The 14,859-nt window shown below is 38.7% G+C and overlaps 1 protein-coding gene across 1 annotated transcript in view; it reads right to left on the reverse strand.

The window, feature by feature from the left end:
* PSMD14 (proteasome 26S subunit, non-ATPase 14) overlaps window positions 1–6,764 on the reverse strand; it is a 93,039-nt gene extending 86,275 nt beyond the window's left edge. The window contains exons 1-2 of the mRNA XM_027130022.1: window positions 6,610–6,764; window positions 156–284 (exon numbers count right to left, since the gene is read on the reverse strand). The gene's annotated coding sequence lies outside the window, so the exon portion shown is untranslated. The remainder of the gene's footprint in view (window positions 1–155; window positions 285–6,609) is intronic.
* Between the last annotated feature and the right edge of the window lie 8,095 nt (window positions 6,765–14,859).

The following is a 14,859-nucleotide window of genomic DNA, read 5'->3' on the forward strand; positions in this document are numbered from 1 at the left end:
AGCAGACAAGGACAAAACTGCTAGTTATCTAAATGACTTTCATGAGCCCCTCAATCTGGGCTTTTCATGTGTGCTAAAACTGATACATTTTCATAACATCTTTATGACATATCCTGTAAGGATAGATAAAAGTAAAATATATTCTTAATGCTCACCTGGTCAGTAACTACAACTCTTGTGATGTTAAGCTTCAATTTGTTGAGTTTGACAAATTTCTTCTTAACTCAAGCTCTTGCTAATGCTGGCAGGTACAGTTTTTCCCAAGTTTTTATTTTTTTTCTCTCCTAAAAAAAAGTAAATAAAATAAGATGTAATTATTTTGAGAACTAAGGAGGGAAATATACCAAGAGCTTTAAAAGAAGCAAAATTCCTAAAAACAAAATAGAAATCAAAATTGATTTTTAATTACCATTTCCTGAGAGTACAGAATGAAATACCATCCAAGGGAGCTACAGAGCATCGTGATTGCCCCTGTATCCAAATTTTGTTTCTAAAGTTTCTTTTTTGAGCTGTTCTAATTATATGTAGACTGACATTTCATGACTTTCAGTCTTTCTAGAGGTGTTTTAAAGAACAAAGAAGATTTATTCATTTTTTAAATAGAACAAAATTCATTCTATTGAGTAATTGCCATATAGGTTCATTGTACATTGTTAGAAATCTATAACATATTATGGAATCTAAGTGGTTAATTTTCCTATATCTTTAAGGTTTGTTATTTCATTATCCTAGGAATTACTCTGTCATGTCTTAATCAGTTATTCCCAACTATGCCAAAAAAGACTAAAATAATAAGAAAATGGAAGAATGGTAACAATCATCCCAAATGATGCAATAGTGAAATACATTACAGCCATTGCATCATCCTTCAGTTTTTATTGTGCTGCCCAAAGCACTGCTTCATCTTTCAAAAAGATATAAAAGACTGGAGACATCATCTTTGTAGTCTTTTTTTTAGCTTTCATTGAACACAGTTGAGAATTCAGAATTCTTCATTTTCCTCCCATAATGGCAAAGAGAAAACTGACAGAGAAAAAAAGTTTCACAATTATTAGAGAATCACAAGGTGAATGTAAAGAAACAAGTAACAGCACTCTAATGATAACAAAATTGACATAAGCCAAGGTTTCTTTGGCACTACTGACATTCAGAACCAAATAATTTCTTATTGTAGGGGGTTGTCTTGGGCATTATAGGATGTTTAGCAGCATCCCTGGCCTCTACGCACTGGATGCCACCAGCTGTGATAATCAAAACTGTCTCCGAAGAGGGAACCCTCCTACCCTGTTGGTGGGAATGTAAACTGGTACAGCTGTTATGGAAAACGATATGGAGGTTTCTTAAAAAACTAAAAATAAAACTACCATATGATCCAGCAATCCCACTCCTGGGCATATATCCGGAAAAGATGAAAACGCTTAATTAGAAAAGGTACATGTACCACAATGTTCACAGCAGCACTATTTACAATAGCCAAGACATGGAAGCAACCCAAGTATCCATCAACAGATGACTGGTTCAAGAACATGTGGTACATATACACAATGGAATATTACTCAGCTATAAAAAAGAATGAAACATTGCCATTTGCAGCAACATAGATGGACCCAGAGATTATCATACTAAATGAAGTCAGACAGAGAAAGATAAAAATTATATAATACCACTTATATGTGGAATCTAAAAAATAATACAAATAAATCTATGTACAAAACAGAAACAGACTCACATAGAAAATGAACACGGTTACCAAAAGGGAAAGGCTGTGGGGGAGGGATAAATTAGGAGTATGGGATTAACAGTATAAACTACTATACATAAAATAGATAAGCAATAAGGATTTGCTGTATAACACAGAGAACAATAGTCAATACCCTGTAATAACCTATAATGGAAAATAATCTGAAAAAATATACTTATATAACTGAATCACTTTGCTCTACACCTGAAACTAACACAATATTGTAAATCAACTATACTTCAATTTTAAAAAAAAGTCTCCAGACATTGCCAAATGTCCCCTAGAAGGGCAAAATCATCCCAGTTCAGAACCACTAATATAAACAAAATCTCAGACCACTGACAATATCCTGTATCAATTTTCTCAAACTTAAAAATTAATGACTGTTGGAAACAGTTTGAGAGCTCTTCACAAAGCTCAACACAGAATTACCACATGACCCAGAAATTCTACTCCTAGGTATATAGCCAAAAGAACTGAAACAGGTATTCAAAACAAGAACATGTACATGCATATTTATAGCATAACTATTCACAACAGCCAAAAGGTGGAAACAACCCAAATGTCCATCAAAGGGGGTAAGGATAAACAAATTCTATATATACATACAATGGAACATATGGAATATTATTCAACTATAAAAAGGAATGAAATACTGATAACTGTTACAACATGGATGAACGTCAAAACATTATGCTATGTGAAAGAAGCCATGCACACAAAGTCACATAGTGTATGATTCCATTTACATGAAATATCCAAAATATATAAATCCACAAAGACAAAATGCAGGTTGGTGATTGCCAGGGGCTGAGGGAGGGAATAAAATGGAGAAACTGCTTAATGGGTAAGGGATTTTACTTTAGAAGAATGGAAAATGTTTTGGAACTACATAGAGGGGGTAGTTGCACAACATTATGAATGTACTAAATGGTACTGAACTGTTCACTTTAAAATGGTTAGTTTTGTGTTATGTGAATTTTACCTCGAAAAATTACTTTTTAAAGGATCAATGAGTTGAACAATATATTTCTAAGACCAGAAAGGAAATATGACATTCTCATCCAGTTAGTATTCAACAAGGACTTCATTATACACTATTTTACAACAAGAACCTGTTTTGATAAAGAGATGACATATTCTGTTATCTTTTATGATGTTGATACAGTTGATAAGTGGACAAATGCTGAAGTGTACACAAAGGTGAGTAAAAGAATGTAGAAATTTTAAAAAATCATTGGATTAACTCTAATTGGTGTTTATAAATCTAAAAATAAAAATGTTTTATAAGCAAAGATGATGGACATCTCCACTTCAACAAAATTATAAGCTTGTTTTAAAAAGTACTGCATCAGGGAAGATGAAAAAGGTCTGGAGATGGATGGTAGTGATGATTGCACAACAATGTGAATGAACTTAATGCCACTGAACTGTATGTCTAAAAATGGTTAAAATGGTAAATTTTATGATAGGCATATTTTAACACACATACAAAGTATTGCGAGTGCAAGTAGAACCAAAAGAAAAGATAAGCTGGGGCCTATTAGAGACATATTTAAAATGTGGAACTGATCTTTATAAGATGGGTATGTTCCAGGTTCATGCATGATGGATGACGAGCAGTTAATTACATTCCAACAATGTTGTCCATTTCAGGTACATACACCTTCAAATGACTTAAAGGTGTAAGAAATTTTAAAAGGTCTACTGGCCCAGATGGTAAATGGTGATGACTGTTTTTCTTGCTATATGAGGTTAAGAGCTATGAGTCTGCAATCTAAGTGCCAGGATTCAAATACTGGCTCTAACACGTTTTAGCTCTGTATCCTTGGGTCAGTTTCCTCTCTCAGGCTCAGTTTCCTCATCTGCAAAATAGGGATAATGATAGTATCCACCTCATAGAGGTGTTTAGATAATTAAATAAGATAATGAAGATAAACAACATTTAACACAAGGCTTGGCACATAGCAAGTAAACAATGATGGCACATAGCAAGTAAACAATGAATGCTAGCTGTTGTCATCAGCACCACCATCCTGAGCATAGCTACAGTTCATCCAGCATGGGTTCTTCTTCCCATAGAGTTTGCCATTTAGTGAATTTCAAAACATGGCATATTTCACAGTACTAAATGAATCACACTGGAGAAGAGGGACTTGCATTTTGCAGAACTTCGCAAAGGGGTTCATAAAAATTAAAAGTGTTACACTAGAACATAAAAGAATACTTCCAGTGCTTAGAAATAAAAGCAATGCAAAAGGTCTATGGATCTAAACCAAGTTTTTACACCTATCAAAAAGCAGAGGACTCAACAGCTTATTCATGATATGATTAACTAAAACATTATGAGATAATATGAATAAAGTGTTTATGCCTAATATGTCATACATAATGTTTAGAATCCTAATTGGTAAAAAAAAAAGGGCTGATGATTTTCCACTTCTTCATCTCACAACTGAGCTAACAAAATCATGAAGCCCTTATCTGTTCAGGTTTTTCTACTGTTTCCTAGCTCATTTTTCATTTTTTACTCCTCAACCCATGCTGCAGTTATATACTATTACTTCTCAGATTGATGCTAAATCCTTTAACTACTCCATATTTGTGATCTCACTGTATTTCTAATTCCTCTACTGTCTGATTTGTGGAAAGTAATTAGGAACTTCTTTCTCTCACTTTCTTAAGGGCTTTCTTCAGTGGAAAAAATGGAAAGAGTCAACGTTAAACTTAATTATATAAATAAGGTTTTGAAAGTAAGATTCCCCCTGTTTAGAACAGTGAGGATGGAATTATCATGAATATCTTCTTGTGCTAGCTCTTAATTACAGCACTGAAGCAAAATATTTATTAAATACTATCTTGTTTATAAGGTGATACGGAAACAGAGCCACTAAGGAATTTAGTGACTTTCACTGAAAGAATTTACAATCTACCTAGGGAGGCATGATATAATCCCATAGAAAAAACATAAAGTGAAAGAATAGTAGTATTGAGCCAGAAAGGCTCTGGAGGCAATCAGACCTAGATTTGAATCCTGGCTTCATCACCTACCCTCTATATGATGTGAACAAGTTACCTTCTCTTAGCCTCTAGACTTCATCTATAAAATGAGAATAATATCTTCCTTGCAAGTCTGTTGTAAGAAAAAAATGCAAAGCACCTAATATAGTGCCTGAAACATTCATAGGTACTCAGTAACTGTTGTTATTGTTATTTATCTTAGAGCCAGGAAAGATTATTTAATCCAATTCTCACTTTACAGATGGGGACACCAAAATACCATAAAACAGAATGAGTGTCAAATGAGTGCAACAAACCGGGTATATGACAAGTTCATGAGTACTAAATCACAAGTATTCAGGTAAGGCTTTCACAGGTAGACAATGACTTATGAAACAAACATTGCTATAAAATTTAAAACAATTAAATAGAAGCACAATTGCTCCTTGTTATTGATTTTCAAACATGGGTTCTGAAATTAGATATTAAACACAAGGGTTACAGACAAGTATAAAAATAGAATAAACCCATGTCAAACAGGTTAAAAATCCAGCTTTTCAATTAAAACAGCAATATAATATTTATCAAGACCCTTGGGGGGAAAAAAAAAAAATCTCCCAAACTCAACAGGTGAGGCTTCATTGAAAGATCATGACTTCAAAACTTTCTTCTGTTGGCCAGATGCAATTCTGTCCTGGGACGAATTCAAGACAATATTCAGGCTTCTCACTAAATACCACTTCACTAAACACATCTTGTAGTTAATTCTGAGCCACCATGTATCTTAATCTCTTCAAATGCACAATAACCCATTTAAATTTATATGTTTAAAAGACACATAATTTAAACTTCAAATGAGCCAGTTGCTAGCTTTATAGGACAAGACTAGAAGGCCACCATTATATTAATCATCTCCACTATAACTGTATTCAGTTCTTTTTTATTTCAACATTATCAGTGGCTATCGTCTTGCTTACTCACAAACATTAAGTCTGCAGCACTAAATACTTTTGTGAGCAATGAAAAAAATGATTTTCACTCTAGAAGTACATTTCTTGCTAATTTTTAAAGCCTCTTCCTTGCCTTTCCCAACTTTTGGATACCATTTTAATTTCAAGAATTTTTCCTTAGGTCACTAGGTTTATATTCAAACTCCTTCGAGAAATTTACATTTTTCTTCTTTGCCTGACACAAAGTAGTGCCCCCAGGAAAATTAAGTTCCAAGATGTAACACACAGTAGCAGATTTCTACTTTACTGAAAACAGGAAATGTAATCAATTCATCAACAACTACTCAAGTGGGACAAACTGAAAGTTAAGTTAAAAGGCAGAGCAGGAATAACCATACTTTGTTTTAAAGAGTTTCAAGGTTAAAAAACAATGCACCTCTGGGGTTTTGTTTGTTTTTGAAGGCAGCTGAAAACCTAACACTATGAGAAAAGGGGTCAAGGCCTAAGGTTAACACAAGTGATAAAGCAAACATACATTCAACGGGAAAGTTAATTTTATTCTCTCGCCCTTGTTTCCTGTCTGGCGGGAAGTTTTTCAACACAGGGGTAAGTTTCAACAGAACACAGACAAACAGAAGCCAAAACTAAGGGTCCTCTCTGAATAGAGAGGAGAGGCTCCCAAGATGTGGTGAATTCAGCGGAGCAGAAACGCTTGTTGGAAGGAGACCACATCCAGACCTAACTTAGTCAGAGACCCAGGGAGACAGCGTGTAGGACGAAGGGAGCTGGACTCCACCCTCACGCCCGGGACCCCAGTGGAAACTAAGCTGAGCAACGTGACTCAGGAAAGCAAGGCGCTGGCAGCGGCCTAGCGCGGCTGCCTCCGCGGACCTCTGGGGCCTGCGTTCCCCGTCTTACCTGAAGGCGGGCGGAGCAGGAGGCCGCGGTCTGGACCCTTGTCTTCCAGCAGCGGTGACGCAGCGGCGGCGGCGAGAGCGACAGCAACACCAGCAAGCTCCGACTCGGCCGAGCTCTGGCTCCGCGAACCTGCGATGAATCAGCCCGATTCCATTCAAAAGAGTCGCCCAGGCCTCCGCCGTGAAGCACTTCCGGGTTCACTGCGCCGCTTCGGCTTCCGTTTCCCCGACGGCCAATTGAAGACGACTCGGGAGTCGAGCGGGCGTCCCAGGAGGAGCGCCCGGGACAGACAACGCGGGCCGCCTGCTTCAGGCGTCCCGGCTTGGAGGGTGGGGCGGAAGTTAGCGCTAGGGCCGCTCCCGCCTCTCCGACATCCTCCCTTCTCTGCCCGCACCTCTCCCTCCCCAGTTCTGCGCGCCCGGCTGGCGCCGAGATGAAACTGCAGGAACGCGAAGACCGGAACTCCTTTCTTCGTTTTAGTGTTCACCGCGGCCCTACGTCAAAACCAGAAGGTTCACTTGGACTAAGATTAATTTGGTCATCTGAGAAGCAAAAGAAAAAAAGGGAGAGGTGTGAAAAGAGTGGAAATCGGTCGGATGTTCTTTTCCATAGTGTAGTCTACCCACCTTCTTGTCTTTACCAATTTGCAAAGGTTGAATTTCAAGGAAAACAACCATTTCCCTAGTGGTAAAACCATCTATTTTAAGCCCAATTTAATTTACAAGGTTTAAGAAATCATATACTCACGTTTCTCCAGGTAATTATCATCACCAATAACGTTTCACCCATTATCTGCTAGGTTTTCAGAGAGCAAAACCGCCCAAGAAATAACTATTGACAAGTTTATATCACATTTCTGTTTAGGGCAGCACGTTTACCAAGTCCCTCTCACTTTGTCAGATACGTTCCAAATGACTAGCATCTTTAAAGCATTCCTAAATCAAGAATGGTGATGAATCTACTGGATGGAGGGAAAGGAAGGATTGTGGCATCTGAATCCAAAACTGTTTGAGTGGCACAATTACACAGAATTTCCCACTCAAAGATCTTTATCTAAAAAATACATAAATTATTTCAATCACAGGTAATGTTAATTATATTTGGATCCCTGTCTTTATGTTTTCTCTCAAACCTGTGCCTCCTCCCTTTTTTTTTTTTTTTTTGGTAGATGACCCCATCCTCCATTTAATTTCCCTCATCAGATCTGAGAATAGACAGACCTTACCTCTGATTTACCTGTTCGCACTGGCCTCCCAATGAAACACCCTGGAAATCACGAAGGGTCTAATCTGTAAATAGATTTTCCAATCCACCCCTCCTCTTTCTCCTTTCTCTGTATTCCAACCGTAACTCAAGCCTTCATTACTCTTTTCCTAAAATACTGCATTAATCTCCTTGATCTCTCTGCCTCCAGTCTGTCTGCCCATAATTCATTCTCCGCTTCATTGGCAAAGGTTCTTTCTGCTATACAAATACAGTCATGCTCCTTCTTTGCTTAAAATTTCAGCAGTGGCTCCACATCCAATACAGAGGTCAAAAATCTCTCATCTTTGAGCTTCCCTGGTGGCGCAGTGGTTGAGAGTCCGCCTGCCGATGCAGGAGACATGGGTTCGTGCCCCGGTCCGGGAAGATCCCACATGCCACGGAGCAGCTGGGCCCGTGAGCCATGGCCGCAGAGCCTGCGCGTCAGGAGCCTGTGCTCCGCAACGGGAGAGGCCACAACAGTGAGAGGCTCGCGTACCAAAAAAAAAAAAAAAACTCTCATCTTTGTTTGAAGCACCGTTGCTCCAGCCATACTATTTAGCTGGGGAATGTGATGTCCATAGGGACTTTGAAAAACTCTGACATATTTCAGGGAATCCAAGTAATATGCATGCTTAGGATTGTGTGAATGCCTAGGGCTGTGTGAATGCTCAGGAAAGACCTGAGAAGGCTCTAAGCTCTCACCTCTGGCTAACCTTGAGGCTAAGGTTAGAGCTAACCTTGAGGCTCTCAAGCAAGAAATGAATACAAAAATAGAGTTGTATACTCCCTGGCTGATTGTTGAAGTCACACCCCAACACACATACTAAGCCCCTCCACAAAGACTAGGAAACGTATTGGTTGAAGACATTTAAGGAAATCCCTGTCCAGTCATCAGATGACCACTAAGCTAACTGAGCAAAGACATCAGTGGTTATGCACAACAAAGAACACAGACTTTAAGGAATGAATTCAGAAAATTCACTACATCAACAATAACTACAACAAAGAAAAACAGCAAAAACCCTGGGGAGAGGGTAGAATATGATTTCCAGAGTGGCCACACTGTATTATTCAAAATGTCCAGTTTTCAAAATACAAAAGTTTAAAAGGATGATACATGCAAAGAAATAAGAATGTATGGCCTGTACACAGGAGAAAAAACAATCAATAGAAAATATTTCTGAGGAAGCACATATTACATAAAGACTTTAAGATATTTTAAATATGTTCACAAAGCTAAAGGAAACCATGTCTAAAGAACTAAAGGAAAGTATGATGAGAATGTTTCACCAAATAAGTAACATTAATAAAGAAATTGTTTTGAAAAAAAAAGAAACAAAAATTCTGGAGTTGAAAAGTATAATAACTGAAGTGAAAAATAAGAAGGGCTCAACACCTTGAGGAAACTGAGGATATGAAAACACAGGATACTGACCCCAGATAACTGAGGTACATATCAAAGGAATGATTTCAGTGAGCCTAGACTCCTGCATCTTCCCATACATAGAAAAGTGCTAAATTCCTTAACTTGGGATAGCTGGGTTTATTTAATTAACAGTAATCTTTTGATGTTCCAACTACCTGCCCTTTGTTCCAAAACTCCTATATATCCTAGCTCCCTCCTCGCCGCTTCAGAGCAGTTCTCTCAGGCGTACTTGAGATGCTACCTCCTGGGCTGGAAGCCTTAAAAATTCCTGCCAAATAAAACATAACTCTCAAAAAAAAAGGGCTCAACAGCAGACTTGAGCTAACAGAAGAAAGAACCAGCAAATTTGAATATATGTCACTTGAGATTATCCAGTCTGGGTACCAGAAAAAAAGAAAAAGAATAAATATGCATGAACAGAGCCCCAGAGGGCTGTCACACACAATCAAGCATACCATGTATAACTGGAGTTCTAGAGAGGAGAAATATAAAAGGAAAGGAATAATATTTGAAGGAATAATGGTCAAAAACTTCCCAAATTTGATGAAAAACATTAATCCACACATCTAAGAAGCTTAATAAATTCCAAGTGGTATAAACTCAAAGAAATACACACCTGGACACATTATAATTAACCTGTTGAAAGCCAAAGTCAAGAAGAGAATCTTAAAAGTGTCAAGAGGGCTTCCCTGGTGCCGCAGTGGTTGAGAGTCCGCCTGCCGATGCAGGGGACATGGGTTCGTGCCCCGGTCCGGGAAAATCCCACATGCTGCGGAACGGCTGGGCCCATGAGCCATGGCCGTTGAGCCTGCGCATCCGGAGCCTGTGCTCCGCAGCAGGAGAGGCCACAACAGTGAGAGGCTCACATACCGCAAAAAAAAAAAAAAAAAAAAAAAAAGTGTCAAGAGAGAAGCTACTCATCACATAATCCTAAATAAGATTCACAACCAAAGCTATGGAAGCAGAAAACAGTAAGATGACATATTCAAAATGCTGAAAGAAAAACACTGTCAACCAAGAATTCTATACCTAGGAAAGCTGTCCTTCAAAACTGAAGGAGAAATTAGTACATTCCAAAATATATGCATAAACAAAAATAAAGAGAATTTGTCACTGGGAAACTTGCCATACAAGAAATTCTAAAGGGAGTCCTTCAGGCTGAAATGAAAAGAAACTAGACAATAACTCAAATCCACATGAAGGAATAAAGGAAACTTGTAAAGGTAACTATATAAGTAATTATAAAAGACAGTATAAATATATTTTTTGTTCATAATCCTTTTTTCTCCTATTTGACTTAAAATACAGCTGCATAAAGCAATAATTATAAGTCTGTGTTGATAGACATATTATGTATACAGATCTAATTTGTATCACAACTGTAGCATAAAGGTGGGGGAGGGAATGAAGCTATATAGTAGCAAAGTTTTGTATACTATTGAAATTAAATTAGTATTAATCCAAGCTATGTTGTTCTACATTGGTAATTAAAATCCCAGAGCAACCACTAAGAAAATAATCAAAAAATATATAATAAAAGAAATAACAAGGTAATTAAAATGGTACACTAGAAAATATAATAGATATTTAACACAAAAGGCAGCAGTAATAGAGAAATAGAAGAACAGAAAAACATACGACATTTAGAAAGCAAATAGCAAAATGGCAGGTTTAAATACTACCTTATCAGTAATTACATTAAATGTAAATGGATTAGGGAATTCCCTGGCAGTCCAGTGGTTAGGACCCCGTGTGCCGTCACTGCCAAGGGCCCAGGTTCAATCCCTGGTAGGGAAACTAAAATCACACAAGTCAAGCAGTGTGGCAAATAAATAAATAAATAAATGTAAATGAATTAAATATTCCAATTAAAAGGCAGAGATTGGGCTTCCCTGGTGGCACAGTGGTTGAGAGTCTGCCTGCCGATGCAGGGGACATGGGTTCGTGCCCCGGTCCGGGAAGATCCCACATGCCACGGAGCAGCTGGGCCCGTGAGCCATGGCCGCTGAGCCCGCACGTCCGGAGCCTGTGCTCCGCAACGGGAGAGGCCACAGCAGTGAGAGGCCCGCATACCACAAAAAAAAAAAAAAAAAAAAAAGCCAGAGATTCACAGAATGGGTTAAAAAAAAAACCCAACTATATGCAATCTACAAGAGACACATTTTAGATTTAAAGACACAAATATTTTGAAACTATAAGGATGAGAAATATATATACCATGCAAACAGTAACTAAAATGGTATGACCACTTTGAAAATTGTTCTGGCATTTTTAAATAATAAACTTAAAAATACAATTACCAGGGACATTGGTTCAAGATGGTGGAGTAGAAGGACATGCGCTCACTCCCTCTTGCAAGACCACCAGAATCACAACTAACTGCTGAACAGTCATTGACAGGAAGACACTGGAACTCACCAAAAAGATACCCCACATCCAAAGACAAAGGAGAAGCTGCAGTGAGACAGTAGGAGGGGCACAATCACAATAAAATCAAATCCCATGACTGCTGGGTGGGTGACTCACAAACTGGAGAACACTTGTACCACAGAAATGCACCCACTGGAATGAAGGTTCTGAGCCCCACATCAGGCTTCCCAACCTGGGGGTCCGGCAACAGGAGGAGAAATTCCTAGAGAATCAGACTTTGAAGGCTAGCAGGATTTGATTGCAGGACTTCAATAGGACTGGGGGAAACAGAGACTCCACTCTTGGAGAGCACACACAAAGTACTGTGTGCATCAGCACCCAGGGAAAGGAGCGGTGACCCCATAAGAGACTGAACCAGACCTACCTGCTGGTGTTGGGAGGGTCTCCTGCAGAGGCGCGGGGTAGCTGGGGCCCACCGTGGGGATGGGGACACTGGCAGCGGAAGTTCTGGGAAGTACTCCTTGGTGTGAGCCCTCCCGGAGTCTGCCATTCGCCCCACCAGGCAGCCAGGTAGGCTCCAGTGCTGGGCCACCTCAGGCCAAACAATCAACAGGGAGGGAATCCAGCCCCACCAATCAGCAGACAAGCGGATTAAAGTATTAGTGAGCTCTGTTCACCAGAGCAACACCCAGCTCTACCCACCACCACTCCCTCCCATCAGGAAGCTTGCACAAGCCTCTTAGATAGCCTCATCCACTAGAAGGCAGACAGCAGAAGCAAGAAGAACTACAATCCTGCAGGATGTGGTAGGGAAACCACATTCACTGAAAGACAGACAAAATGAACAGGCAGAGGACTATGTACCAGATGAAGGAACATGATAAAACCCCAGGAAAAAAACTAAACAAAGTGGACATAGACAATCTTCCAGAAAAAGAATTCAGAATAATGATAGTGAAGATGATCTAGGACCTTGGAAAAAGAATGGAGGCAAAGATTGAGAAGATGCAAGAAGTGTTTAACAAAGACCTAGAATAATTAAAGAACAAACACCTAGAAGAATTAAAAAACAAACAAACAAGAGATTAACAATACAAAAACTGAAATAAAAAATACACTAGAAGGAATCAATAGCAGAAAAACTGAGGCAAAAGAACAGAAAAGTGACCTGGAAGACAGAATGGTGGAATTCACTGCTGCTGAACAAAATTAAGAAAAAAGAATAAAAAGAAATGAAGACAGCCTAAGAGACCTCTGGGAAAACATTAAATGCAACAACATTAGCATTATAGGGGTCCCAGAAGGAGAAGAGAGAGAGAAAGGACCCGAGAAAATATTTGAAGAGATTATAGTTGAAAACTTCCCTAACATGGGAAAGGAAATAGCCACCCAAGTCCAGGAAGCACAGAGAGTCCCAGGCAGCATAAGCCCAAGGAGAAACACCCCAAGACACATAGCAATTAAACTGACAAAAATTAAAGACAAAGGGGCTTCCCTGGTGGTGCAGTGGTTGAGAGTCCGCCTGCCGATGCCGGGGACACGGGTTCGTGCCCCAGTCCAGGAAGATCCCATGTGTTGTGGAGCAGCTAGTCCCGTGAGCCATGGCTGCTGAGCCTGCACGTCTGGAGCCTGTGCTCTGCAACAGGAGAGGCCACAACAGTGAGAGGCCCACGTACCGCAAAAAAAAAAAAAAAAAAGACAAAGAAAAATTATTGAAAGCAACAAGGGAAAAACAACAAATAATATACAAGGGAACTCCAATGAGGTTAACAGCTGAATTCTCAGCAGAAAATCTACAAGCCAGAAAGGAGTGGCACAATATATTTTAAATGATGAAAGGGAAGAACCCACACCAAGATTACAGTACCCGGCAAGGATCTCATTCAGATTCGATGGAGAAATCGAAAGCTTTACAGACAAGCAAAAGCTAAGAGAATTCAGCACCACCAAACCAGCTCTACAACAAATGCTAAAGGAACTTCTCTATGTGGGAAACACAAGAGAAGAAAAGGACCTACAAAAACAAACCCATAACAATTAAGAAAATGGTAATAGGAACATACATTTCGATAATTATCTTAAACATGAATGGATTAAATGCTCCAATGAAAAGACACAGGCTCGATGAATGGATACAAAAATAAGACCAATATATATGCTGTCTACAAGTGACCCACTTCAGACCTAGGGACACATACAAACTGAAAGTGAGGGGATGGAAAAATATACTCCATACAAATGGAAACCAAAAGAAAGCTGGAGTAGCAATACTCATATCAGATAAAATAGACTTTAAAATAGAGAATGTAACAAGAGACATAGAAGGACACTACATAATGATCAAGGGATCAATCCAAGAAGAAGATATAACAATTATAAATAATATGCACCCAACATAGGAGCACCTCAATACATAAGGAAACGGCTAACAGCTATAAAAGAGGGAATCGGCAGTAACACAATAATAGTGGGGGACTTTAACACCTCACTTAACCAATGGACAGATCATCCAGACAGAAAATTAATAAGGAAACACAAGCTTTAAATGACACAATAGACCAGATAGATTTGATTGATATTTACAGGACATTCCATCCAAAAACAGCAGATTACACTTTCTTCCCAAATGCACACAGAACATCCTCCAGGATAGATCACATCTTGGGTCACAAATCAAGCCTCGGTAAATTTAAGAAAATTGAAATCATATCAACCAACTTTTCCGACCACAATGCTACAAGATTAGAAATCAATTACAGGGGAAATAAACGTAAAAGCACAAAAATATGGAGGCTAAACAACACGTTACTAAATAACCAAGAGATCACTGAAGAAATCAAAGAGGAAATCCAAAAATACCTAGAGACAAATCACAACCAAAACACGATGATCCAAAACCTATGGGATGCAGCAAAAGCAGTTCTAAGAAAGAAGTTTACAGCAATACAATGCTACCTCAAGAAACAAGAAAAATCTCAAATAAACAATCTAACCTTACACCGAAAGGAACTAGAGAAAGAAAAACAAACAAAACCCAAAGTTAGTAGAAGGAAAGAAATCATTAAGATTAGAGCAGAAATAAATGAAATAGAAACAAAGAAAACAATAGCAAAGATCACTAAAACTAAAAGCTGGTTCTTTGAGAAAATAAACAAAATTGATAAACCTTTAGCCAAACTCATCAAGAAAAAGAGGGAGAGGACTCAAAT

This window comes from Aethalodelphis obliquidens, unplaced genomic scaffold (assembly GCF_003676395.1).
Source record: "Aethalodelphis obliquidens isolate GAN/ISIS:26980383/991018 unplaced genomic scaffold, ASM367639v1 scaffold2, whole genome shotgun sequence".
NCBI lineage: Eukaryota > Metazoa > Chordata > Mammalia > Artiodactyla > Delphinidae > Aethalodelphis > Aethalodelphis obliquidens.